Source organism: Pelecanus crispus, chromosome 8 (genome assembly GCF_030463565.1).
Source record: "Pelecanus crispus isolate bPelCri1 chromosome 8, bPelCri1.pri, whole genome shotgun sequence".
Classification (NCBI taxonomy): Eukaryota; Metazoa; Chordata; class Aves; order Pelecaniformes; family Pelecanidae; genus Pelecanus; species Pelecanus crispus.
This window is the reverse complement of record NC_134650.1, coordinates 21,398,764-21,411,697: the sequence shown is the minus strand read 5'-3', so window position 1 is coordinate 21,411,697 and position 12,934 is coordinate 21,398,764.

Here is a 12,934-nt window from a genome sequence, read left to right as displayed (position 1 = left end):
CAGCATTGCCTTCCAGGTGCAGCTGAGCACTGGCATCCCAATAATGATGCCCAGACAGTGCGCACCCTTAAGAAGCCTTTATAGCTTAAGGTCGGAGCTCATCCAGCTCATGATGCGACGCTCAAGCCAGCAGCCCCAAATTAGAGCAGCTGCTGAGCACCGACTGGCACCAGGGCATTTGGTGGACAACGGTACAGGGCAAGCATGGCTGGCTGAGTACTGCCACAGCCATGGGGCAGGCATGGGCACAGCCACGCAGCGCTGCCTGCACAAGCTCCTGCCTTCAGTGCCTTGGATGATGTATTTTTACGACTGGGAGGGGACAGTAGAAGGGAGGGGACCTGTTCAGCAATATAAAGCAGCAGCTGAATTACTGCCTGGATGCTGCAGGCATGAGAAATTAACTCTTTCAGGACTGAAAACCTTTCATGCTGTCACCCTAGCTCCTGACATACCAAGGGCAGGCACATGGAACCATGCAGAGGAGACAAGCTGTAGGCTCCTGTGCAGGATTTAAAAGCCTTTCAGAGACTCTGCTAAATAACTGTGAGAAGCCCAGCAACCCTCTCTCACCCTCTCCATGCTCTGGAGCACCCCTGAAACTACACCTCACCTCTCCTTGCCATGTCTGCCTCTCCCTGCCCTGCTCCCCAGCCGCAGCCCCACACAGTGTCCCTTTCGGCAGCGGCACAGCAGGCAGGAGACATCACTTACTGGTCTGTCCCTCACCTCCAAAACCAGAAAAGCAAGAGAAACGTGGGATGTGCATGAGAGATGGCTAGGACAGCACTTCTTCCCTATGCACAGCGGGTCTGATGCACTCAGAGAGCATGCAGAGCATGGCTGGGAAGTGACCGACAGCCTCCAAACCCAGACATCAACCATCTCCCTTCCCCTTCCAGGTCTGCTGGCAAGATGTCCCCTGTGCAGGGTTGGCATTTTCCGGTGCTGGACCCTGGTGTGTGGACCTTGCGTGGGTGCTGCTAATGGGTCAGCCCCTCCAGGTGGTCTCAGATTCCTGCTGCTGGGTTGCATGAGAGCTGCCTGAGAGCTGCTCTCCCATCTTGGTCCAGCAGCAAGCGGGAATGAAGCATTTGGCTTGCACAGACAACACAGGGAGCATTCAGAGATGCTAGGCTTTGTGCACTGATCCCCTCAGGGCTACAGCAGAAAGGAGCTGGGTGTGTATGTGAGATATGTTCCCCCTGGCTGCCAGCTGGACCATAGCATAGCTAGATAGAGCTGAAAAGAAAGCAGGAGCCTGTACTCGATGCATTTCTTGTCTTCATCCCTCAGAAAAGCCTCCTCTCCCCAACAGCCCCACTCTGATCCAGCAGTCCCTTCTCCCTCCAGGCTCTTCCACATCCCCCAACCCAACTTGCTCCTCCAGGCAGAACCCCAGCTCTCCCCCAGGCCAAACCCCTTCCCAACACACAGCATGAACCCAGCAGACTGCTCCCTCCCTCCACCTCCACTCCTTGCACTTCCCAAATATTCCCTCACACCCCCACTGACACTCTCTCATCTTTCTCAGCCAGTGACTTTTCTCACATCCTCCCACCTTTTTCTTCCATAAATGTATTCAGTTGCTTTTTTTAACCCATGTAAACTGTAAGCATCTGCAACATCCTGTCAAGAGCAGGGCTGTGAAACTACAGCTTGGCATTTAAGCCTGCCCCTCCCAGCTTCATTCAGACTCTTGTGGAAGAGACACAAACATCTCCAGTTTATATTTCATATGCCTCCTTCATGCCCCTTTTCTGGATTAAGCAGCCCCAGGTGTACCCAGTCATGCTTGCTGCCTCCCTCTGCACCTTATCTAGCTTATGATATCCCTCCTCAGGCAGGGGAACCAGAACTGCAGGCAGCAGCACAACACATTTAAAACAAAAAAAGCCACTGCTATGGTTGCTTTTCTTTCCTCTCTTTCTTTTCCCAGGGATTCCTAGATCTTGGATGGGGATTTTGGGTTTTAACTACTGCAGAGCACTGCGCTGACATTGCCACAGACACCCCATAAACCTCATTTTTCACTCCAAGTGGCAATGGTCAGCTTGGAGCATCCCCCTGCTCACAGAGTTAAAAGGGAAAGGCACACAGGGCAAGACAACCCCTTTGAGATTCTATAAGCAACTGAGCATCCAGGTGAGGTCCTTCTGTAGCCCTTCACAGTTATTCTTTCATTTTTTCCCACTGAAATATTGTCAGAAATGTTCCTACTATTCACAGTCTTCCTGATGTATTTTGTTTCCTGCCTTTTAGCCTGTTAAATAACAGGTTAGCAGTCATGTAGGAACCTCCCCTCTCATCCCATGGGAGCTTAGCTTCTCTAGAAGACTGTAAGAGAGCCCTTTTTGGAAATCCAGGTGGGCTTTATCAACTGGCTTCTCATGCCATTGTCATCATCATCAGGACAACAGGAAAACACTGAACATTAATAGTATTTTGGGCAATGAGTATTTGTGGCTTGACTAAGGGATCACTGGGCTGGAAACCCATGCCCAAAGATGCTATTTTTGGTCATCCCCATCAGATATGATTTCAGATTGCAGTGGCTCTGCAGAGGACTGACTGTCAAAACATTTCTGAAAGACTTGGAAATCGCTTCCTCCTCCCACAGCATATGCAGATTTTTGCTGTGGCATGATTGCACCCACTGGCAAAGGCTGCAACCTGCCCTGCTCCCCTGGCTTTGTTTGTGGTTAGCATCACCTGGGTTAAAGATGAGCATCTTCCTCCCTCCCACAAACCAGGCAAAAGCCTGAGCAATTGGGCAAGGGTAACATGTCTGGTCTGTACACAACAGCTTCATCCTGTTTGAGGATCCAGCCCGGCTCAACCCTTGCTCTCTTTCCTTTGGATACCCAAGCCAGCAACGAGCCTGAGGCGGGAGGGGTGGCTTCAAGATTGATTTTCTCCCTTCACTTTGCTGTGTGGTGGGGAGCAGATGGCATACATGTGACGTCAAGGTGACAGAAAAGGACACAGGTTGAGTCACTTCAACCACAAACCAATTCTGAATCATCTGACTGAAGCTCTAAGGGTAGGACAAGTGCTGAGCCAGACCAGAGGAGGACACTGAGCTATTGTGTGCCTGTTCTGCCATGGTCTGCGTGCCTTTCTCAATGAGCTGGCTGCAGCACTCCCCTTTCCCTGACCTCACTCCCCCACAACAGGTCCTTTAAGCTATTAAGCAGAAGCCTGGAGGCTTTTCCCATTCCTTTACAGTCTAGGGATGGAGCTGCTCATGGCTGAATAGACACAGCTGCCTGGGCAGGACAGGAGTCGGAGATCAGAGCTGACCAGGCTCACACACTGAGCTCCTGTCTTCCTTGGCAGCTGTGACTGGGGAATGGAGAAATGTCCTGACAACTGGTAGTGGGGCGATGGAGAAGCATAATACATCCCACTGGGAAAGCTCCTGGGGACTGCAAAGCATCAGGCAGGAGGTTTACAGGGAAGAGGACTCAGAGAAGCACCAGATCCAGCAGGATGCTCTGCAAATGCACGCTCTTGGAGCACCACATGACAATGCCAAAACCAGCACAGGTCCCAAGACCTGGTGTGAGTTAACCCCAGTGGGCAGCTCAACCTGACAGCCACTCTCTCACTACCCCACAGCAGGATGGGGTACAGAATTGGAAGGGTAAGCATTGAGATAAAGGTGGTTTAATAGGTAACACAGCAGCTGAGTGTGCAAGCAGAGCAAGACAAGGAATTCATTCACCACTTCCCACCAGCAGGCAGGCATTCAGCCATTTAGTGGCTGGTGATGTTTAGCTGCCCATTGGGGTTAAACCATGACAGGACCACATGGATACGGCACTGTACTGAAATCACCTTCTGAAAAGAGCAAAAAAAGGGAAAATCCAGAGGGCAGGGGAAAGAAATCCCACAGGCAGAGTTCAGGCTCATGTGCCTGGTACCCCCCAGGCTCTTACTCCTGTGAACGTGGTCTAAGCAGAGCCCTCTTGGCCCTTGCACCCTGTAGGCAGTGAGTCAGGGCCCCTTGTTTTTGCAGGTGTGGAAAGGGAAATCCTCCCCCTCCAAGGGAAGCTGGGTCTGAAACAGCTACGAAGGCAGCAAGTGTCCCCCCAGGGTTTTGATTACAGCAGGAGAGCTTCCTGCTATCACAGCACACAGTGTTCCTCTGGGAAAGGGCCAGAGGGTGAAACCAAGTCACGGAGATGTCAATGGGACACGGGGCACACTGTCACCAACAGCCAAGGCAGCATATGGGAGCACACGTGGTGCTGTGGTCATATATACCTACAGGTTTTGGGCTGCTGCCACTCACAGCTACAGTCCCATCACTGGTGGAGGACCACAGGCATCCTGCATGTCCAACAGCACCAAGACACGTCTGCCACGCAGACACCAAGCTGAGCAGGGTCTGATGGGGCAGAAAGGCTACACTAACCACGCATTAGCCTTGGACCCCACTGAGGCCAAAAGGCAGAACCGTCCATTACTTTAAACCCCTGCCCTTTTCTGCATGTAAAAGATGAGCAAACATCCCACTGCTACTGTAGGCTGCCGAAACAGAGTTTGAGATTTCTCTCCATGCTTCTCCTGACCCTCCTCCTCCTATATTTGAGACAGAAGAGTTGTAGCTTCATCTTTTCTACATCTCTACTCTGTTTTTCTTTTTCCAAATGCTTGGCTGAGAGATCTTCCTCCCCTGACTCTTCTGGTCTGGTCACCAGATTGCGGTCACTTCTGTGGCACAGATCTAGCACCACGTGTCCTCACTCCCACTTTGGGTACTGTTTTTCTCTGCTTTCTTTTACACTCTGAGCACATCACATCCCCTCTACTCACAATCTCCCCCACAGGGACCACTTTCAGCAGCACATAAGCTGCTCTAACATTTCTTCACACTGTTCTCTTCAAACCCTGTCATCTCTGAACCTGCTTCCAAGCTGTCTCCTTTTCCAAACCCTCTTGATCTCTCTTCCTTCTGCCCCTACCATGGCACAAACCCCTTCTCTCTCTCTCTCTTTTCCTGTAGCTGCTGGCACCCGGGGTTATCTCCATATATTCCACTACCACCCTGACTCTTTCCATCTCTTTGCAAGTCTTTCTGGCAGAAGTGTAACAGTCCTGTCTTGACCACACTCATGCATGTAAAAGGTACAATTCTGTTTCCTCAGCCTGGAAGAAAACTTTTTTAGTAGGGCCTGTGGTTTTAAACTAGAAGAGGGTAGATTCAGACTAGATACAAGGAAGAAATTTTTTACAATGAGGGTGGTGAAACACTGGAACATGCTGCCCAGAGAGGTTGCAGATGCCCCATCCCTGGAAACCTTCAAGGTTAGGTTGGACAGGGCTGCGAGCAACCTGATCTAATTGAAGATGTCCCTGCTTATTGCAAGGGGTTGGACTAGATGACCTTTAAAAGGTCCCTTCCAACCCAAACTATTCTGTGATTCTAAGAAAAAGTCTGGTGTCCCAGTCCACACCACTGGGCAGGAGAACAGATGATGGCAGGCGGGAGTGCACAGTGAAAGGTGCTGTGTAAGCCAGCATGAATGGAGGGGTGGAGAAGCTATTTTGGATATGGATTAAAAGGACGTAACACGTCAGCAACTGCGGCAATACCAGCTGGGTATGTGAACCATGACATGGTTTCCTTGACAGCTGAGAGGAAGGAACAAACACCAAGCAGTAATAGTAGGCACCATTTTTTAAATTTCCCTTACCTGCTCTGGAGCTCCCTGTGGGGAGAAGCACAGAGGTGGCACAGCCCAGTGAGCAGCACCTGTCCTGCCACACTCCCCTGCTCCGGTGGGACAGGCTACCAGACTGCAAAGCTTCCTGTAAAACATCCATCACCCTGGCTCCGTTAGCCACCTGCAAAGAAACACAGGACCCCGTGACACCCATGTGGCAGGAACAGGGAATGGAGCCCAGCATCTGGACTCCTTCACAGAGGCTTTGTGAGCAACAGCCTCATACCCTACTCTCCTACTCTGCTACAGAAAATAGCATTTTTTGCCTCTTGTATCATGGAAAGGGACAATAAATACTCCACGTCTTGTTCTTCCATGTCTCTCAGGTATGGAATAAAATCCAGTGGGTCTTCACTCTTTATATGCTTTGAGGGAATGTTTTCATGCCCCATCGGTATGATGGGGGGTGGGAAGGCATCCACCTCCCCCCTGCTCTGGATGGGAGAGTGGATTAAGACGCAGACTGCCTGGCAACACCTTCCTTCCCGGGGAGGAGGGGGTGGGGATGGCTCTGCCAGGATTTTTGAGCATATTGTCTAAAGCCTTTCACTTCCTCAGAGATCTCAGCTGTTGGGGTATTTGCTGCTGACAGAGGCCTCTGGCTCCTCCACTGATCTCCCCCAGGGTCTTCTCCCTCTCTGCTTGGCTCAGTTGTCTCCTTGCTCCTCTCCAATGAGCGTCCCGGGTTGCTAATGCCACCTTGCCCTCTAATCTCCCTTTCACTCTCGTGATGGTTCTCAGGCCACTTAAGGAGATTAGCCTGGACTCAGCTGCTCGCCCTCCCTAGCAACAGGGATGTCATTCCTTGGGGAGCCATGCGCAGAGGTGACACATGTTCTGCCACTACTCCAGTGTCAGTGCAGCTCCGGTGCCCTCTCCTGACCGGCCACAGACCCAAAGGAGGTGCCCGAGCCACAGCATAGGATGAGATGTGCTGGGACCAGGTGTTGGTAGGCCATTTTCCCCCCCCAAGCTGGAAACCTGGGAGATCTGCACGTGTCCTTGCCTGCTGTACCCTCTTGTTTGTGTGGGAATCTCCTGATCTTGAAAATAAGCGGGCCAGGATGCCCAGGCAGAAGATGGAGCCCCCCTGCACCCTGCCTGGGGCACAGCCTTATGCTCCAACAGCACAGGAGCAGATTTTAAAAGGACATTAAAACCCCTGCCCTAAATAAAACAACACATTCCCACTGCCTCTGCAAAGCCAGGCGGAGGTTGTGAGCTCCAGGCACAAATCATTCACCACACGCCTTCAAGAGGAGCCTGCCAGGGCTGCTTGCTACCCTGCACATCCTCCCTCGGCCATCGGCACGGCACTGAGGCAGTTAACGCCAAATGCACAGGCTCTCTGCAGATCTCCGTTTCCGAGACAACGGCTCCCGATGAAACCCAGAGCTATAAAATCCTATTAAACGTCTGCAGAGCCTGCCCGTGCTGCCTGCACAGGCTGCCACCTGCCGGCAAAGCCCGCCGCCAGGCTGACCCACATTGCCCATGCCAGGCCAGAGCCGGTGACACCCAGCACCCCAGAAACACAGCTGAGAGGAGCAGGGACAGCACCAGCGTGCTGGTGGGAAGCCTGGGGCATGAAACCTGGCTGCTAGACCCAGCTTTTGGGTTAGTGAAGGGAGCCTGTGAGATTTGAGGGTGCGGGTATATACCTCACAAGTCACCAGAGCCTTGGGAGGCTCCTAGGAGGGACACAACACCCATCACTGACCTTGGCTGGCAGAGGTGCTCCTCTCACAGCAAACCAGTCCAAATTCATGCATGGGAGCTCTCAAAGTTTTGAAGGCAGGTTTGAGTGACAGCAGTAAGCCACTGGCATCTATCAGGGCTTTCTAGTTTCTTACACTTACCCATCTGCTTGTGCCAAGTCCAAGCGGAGGGTCTGGGCTGCTGTGAAGGATGTGAGGATGAGACAGGGTGGTGGCCCAAAGGGGACTTCAGATTGAACTCAGCCCAAGCCAGACAACCGGACTGGAAGGCTGAGGAAGGGATACCAGGACACTGGTAGTTGAGGTTCCTGCCTCACCTCTGCTTCATTTACTCCCCTCCAGCTTTAGCATACTCAAGGACTTCTAAACACCCTTTATACTTTACCTGATTTGAGAAGTTTGGGCTTTTCCCCCTCCATGCTTCCACCACTGGCTGCAATAGGAAAAGGCATCAGGAGAAGGTGAGTAGGAAGGTAGGGAGGTGCTACACATTTATGGTGATGCTCCTGATGGCAGAGATCAACCGATGTGTTCCTGCTGTGGGTAAGAAAAGCAGTGCTGAGTTTAGTCTCGTATCACACAAAGGGCTCTCTGGGTACCAGGCAAACAGGGCTCTGGCACTCAGGAGATCCTAAGGAGTTACTACTCCTCGTGCGGGAAGTGGTCTGGGAGAGAATGGGCATCATCCCTCAAGGGGAAGCCCAAACAACAGCCACAGATACAACTCATTCCTGTGAGACTGTTGCTGGGGCTTAGTGACCTTAGATGCCAGAATCTGGACACACAGTGTCCAGGCTTATTATAATCAGCTTATAACACAGTATATAATAATTCATAAGCCATATATATAACAATATGTAAACCTTATTATACAATAAGGCTCCTGCATCTGAAGCTCACTGCAGCGCTGCTCAGCCACAGGTATTTATTTGTTGGCTCTTCCCCTAAGCTGTACCCTGCATTGCTCCCCTGCGCTCCTGGATTCAAAGGTGCAGAAGCTGCAGCTTTTCCTTCCATTTGCAAGTGCTGCTGAGTCACTTGGATTGTGGGAAAAAGCCTCTCCTCTGCTTGGGGGAGGATGGGGCAGGAAGCGAGCAGGGAGCAAACAGTGCCTTCTTCATCCCCCCTATCACCTAACTCCATCGCCAGGTATGGGAGGGAAAACAGTCACAGGGACTTGCAGCAGCAGGAGCCCTGGAACTCTGGCATCTGTGGGAGTCAGGGGAATCCAGAGGGGCCATGGATGAAAGCTAACACAGAAAGAAAATACTCTTTTTGAGCTACAATTGCTGGCACAGCTGCTGGCCAGACCCCCTTCTGAAAACTGAAACACGCCAGCAAGGGGATGGACATTAACTTGTTCTTTTGCATGATTTAACTGTTTCCATCTCTCCCTGCCACTTGAATGAGCTCAGATTTCTTAAGATTTCCAGCAACCCAATGCTGCAGTGCCTGGGGCTCCCCCAGAACCACTAACAGAGAAGACAGGGCTCCCTCTCCCCTCCTCCTCAAATGCTTTTAAAAGCAGAAGCAATGGGCACACGTCTTTTCTGCAGGAATAGATGTCCAGGAAAGAAGCCAAACAGCACCCAGAAGAAACCCAGAGCAGTCTGATGCTCTTTCAAAGCACAGAAGCTCAGAAAGCCCATGGCCTCAGAAGGGAATAGGAAAAAAGCCTAAAGTCTTGTAAATGAAGCAGTTGGCTGAAAACTACAGGGTGATCTAGGAACAATGCGGAGGCAGGGTGGGGACCTCCATCGAGAGGAGCTGGGAAACAGCGCTGCCAGTCACTGAACATGCATTTAGTGGGCTGGCTAGTTTTGCTGTGGGAAGCCAAGCCCTTGAAGTTCCTGGGCTCAGCTATAGTGACAGCATGGGTCTGCAGCCTTATCTGTGCATGCTCTGGATCAGGACCACCTTGTTAGAGGCAGAAAAGCAATGGGAGGGATAGAGGGAGGAATGTGAGAGCTTGCAAAGCATCTCACTGCAGGAGTTCAAGCTGCCAGGGGGAGGGGATGCGTTTCAGGAAACCCGAAGAGGCAGGAAATCAAGGGAGAGGGACGGTAATTGAGTCCATATGTTGGAAGCAAAGAATGCATCTGGTAGCAGGGAACAGACTAAGGGAGAAAGCCCATGCTGTGGGGACAGCACAGGGTGCTTGCAGAGTCACGTTAACCTCCTGGACCAAGCAGAAGACTGAATTCAAACTAACCACAGCTGCTGAAACGGGTCACTTGTGTGGGCTTTCAGGTCTGTGCCTGTAGTAGCTGCAGGTCAGGAAGCTTCCAACCTTAAACGTGTTAACATCCTAATGTAACAATTAACATTGCAAAAACGTGAAGGAAATGGCTGTTCTATTACAAAGTGACAGGGTTAGATATACACCCATGTCACTGAGCATGTATGGAGCTAGGAGGGAAAGTGGACAACAGTAACATCAGAACATGATTTTGCCATTCATCTGGCAAAGGGAGGGATGTCAGGTCCACTCTGCTCTTAGAAAGCAATACAGCTTTGGCATAGTACCTGCTATTGTAGGATTCACTCACTCAGAGGTAAGGGCACAGACGGGGTGATGAATGAGGAACCTGAGTCTGCATAATCATCACAAGGCTATCCCACAGAGCTGTGCCTTGTTTAGGTGCTCCCAGGTTCAGGCTACGGGACTGGGAAAGCTTGTAAGACTGTTTACAGCTTCTCTCCCTCCCCTCTTTTAAAACACATTTGCAAAGAAATCTGAAATGTATGTGGTTGGAATAGAGGAGCAGATAATAATGCCAGACTCCTGCACTAATAGAGCACAGCATAACGGTTTGGGAATGGGGTAGAAGAGCTCGGATGCTAATACCCACTGGGCCTCCCAAGAAAATGAGGGAGGAGATGGAGCGCAGGACTACAGCACTGAATGGCCGTACAGGCCTTGGGCATGTCACACGAATTGCTGCATTTCGTATAGGCAAAGCGCCTCTCAAGGAGGCCCTAAGGTTTGGCAAGGTCCTCTGCACCTTAGTAGGCTTTGAACCTCACTGAAGATGAGTTTACTGTGACTTGTCCAACACCTGTGTTTAAAGTTCTGCAGGCAGACCTGCAAATTGCTGCTCTCAGCACTTATCCTCTCAGTAAAGAAGAGAATAATACCATGCACACTGTCCCAAGCCTCCACCCCTGGGAATTCAGCTCCAGAGCATTTCTCTCTTCATGTAGCTCTCTGCACATGTTATTAGTAGGGCTTTGCAGCCAGTCCAAAACTTCTGCTGTTCCAAACACCCAGCTGCATTTCATACCTGCATGCGTGTCTACCAGCTGTTCTCTCTGCTGCTGTCACTCCCAGCATTTCTTCTCTGTCTCCTCCTTTGCCAGCTTTGCACAATGTATCATCTGTTTCATGCCGCTTCTGATTCTCCTTGACAGCTTGCTGCAGAACGGGAGAAACAGCTGGTTAGGGGCTGCAGGATGGAGAGGGTAGGGGAAAAAATACACAAAAGCAATTAACATCCCTTTTTGGAAGAGGGCGAGTAAGAAGCATGGCTGTGAAAGAAACAGTTAAGAATAAGAGGAAGAAAGGGCATCTTGCTGACCAGAAACATATTTCTAAAGTTACTCAGTTCTATGAAGAAGCTATCAACAGTCATTTTCTGAGGGTCAAACAGAAAGTGTTGGCCCAGTTCCATACAGACATCCTCCATGCTCGAGTACATCACTTGCAACTTTTCATCCCATGTCTTGGCATCCTTAACAAAGCTGTGAAACCCAGAAGTCAAGGACCATAAACGAAACATCAAGTGGAAAACATCAGTGAGCAGCAGACCACAGAGTACTGCAACATTCAACTTTATCTGTGGTTCCTCTCCACTCAAAGACACAGACAACATCATCACCAGTCCGTGATGCTGAGATGGACCCAGCCTAATCTGCTCAGTGTTTGGTTGAGGCTTACACCTCCTATGTCAAAGGCAAAATGAAGGAATATGCAGCTGGCAAATAAGCGGCATCTTGCTCATGCTCTACCTCATGAGCTGGACAGCAGCCCCGTGGCACACATCTGCAAGCACCTCCTGAAAAAGCAAGATTTCATGGTACAGCCCCAGCTGCTCAAAGTCCATCACAGCACCACAACACTCAGCAACTTGGGGTGTCCCTTGGCAAGCACACAGCTCTCCCAGCAAACGATCAACCTTGAATTGTCCCAGAAACTCCAGGGTGCAGTCACGTAACTCGCTTTTAGACAACAACTGAACAAAGCATCGATCCCTTTGCCCAAAGCTGTCAAGGAGGCTCAGAATGACAGAGATCCTCTGCTGATGGCAAAAAGCATCCCTGCAGCACTGCAAGATCCCCCCACAGCTGTAGTCTGTGGTCTACACCATGACAGAAATGCCTTTTCCCACATGACAGACCCTTCTGCTCCCTCCCTCTCCAAACTTTGCTGAGACCTGTGAATCCCTTCTGCCATAGCTCTCATCCACTTTGAAACATTTTTCTTCCTAAAACCAAAAGGATATTGTAATTTTTTTCCACAGACTTGTCACTCTCGTCTGTGTTGTCTAGAAAGTTCTGAATATTACATTGCACATTCAAAATGTCCTTTTGTCATGTTTAAGCTTTTCTTCAAGTTCTCAGCAGACACTTAAAAAAAAAAAAAAGAAAAACCCAACATAAAAATAGAGAAGGACATTCCTAAAATATTTGCTTTAAGCAGGAGCATAGTTTCTACCCTGCGACCATCATCAGGACTCCAGACGTACCCCCTGAAAATGCCTCTGACCTCACTACCAGAAGTGTGGCTCACCCCCCATTTAGATTCAGGCAAATCACCCCCATGCACTGACAATTAACTGCTTCAGGCAACACCTCAGTGCTCCCTCAGCAGCAGATCTCCCAGGAAATATGGTCCTTTCTGCTCCTGGATGGCATGTGTGTTCAGACTAAGGGCAAAGCTTGCTCATACATACTCTCACGTGCACTTCACAGGCAGATGGGAGAGCTCTGCGGTGTAAATACAAACCAAGTTATACCAAGCCAGCACCAAGGCTCTCCCCTCTGTTTTATTTTTTTTGCAATATTTTGGTAAGGGGTGGGACACAACAGTAAAGGTCTGCATGTTTCAATAATCTCCAGTCTCTAAAATGAGATAAAAAGGTGACTTTGGACCTGTCATTTAAAGCTGTTTAAAGACTGACAGCCCGAAAGAAGAGTGCAAAGACACCGTGAAGCAACCTGCCCAACTCTAGTACAGCACAGCAGGGGTGGCTCAGGAGCCTGGGATAAGGGACAGGATGGAGCTATACTGAAGATGTTACTGTATGTTAGAAGGAGGCTTATTAGCTGAAGGTAAATATTAGACCAGGTAAGACAAGGAGCAGAGCACTGGGGATGTGTGGTGGGGCAGCAGTGAGGCGTTCAGCAGAGAGCTTTCATCCTCTGAGGGACGGATACATCTGCAGTCTGCATCCTGCTGGTGCCTCTTGCTTTCCTTCCCCCTGG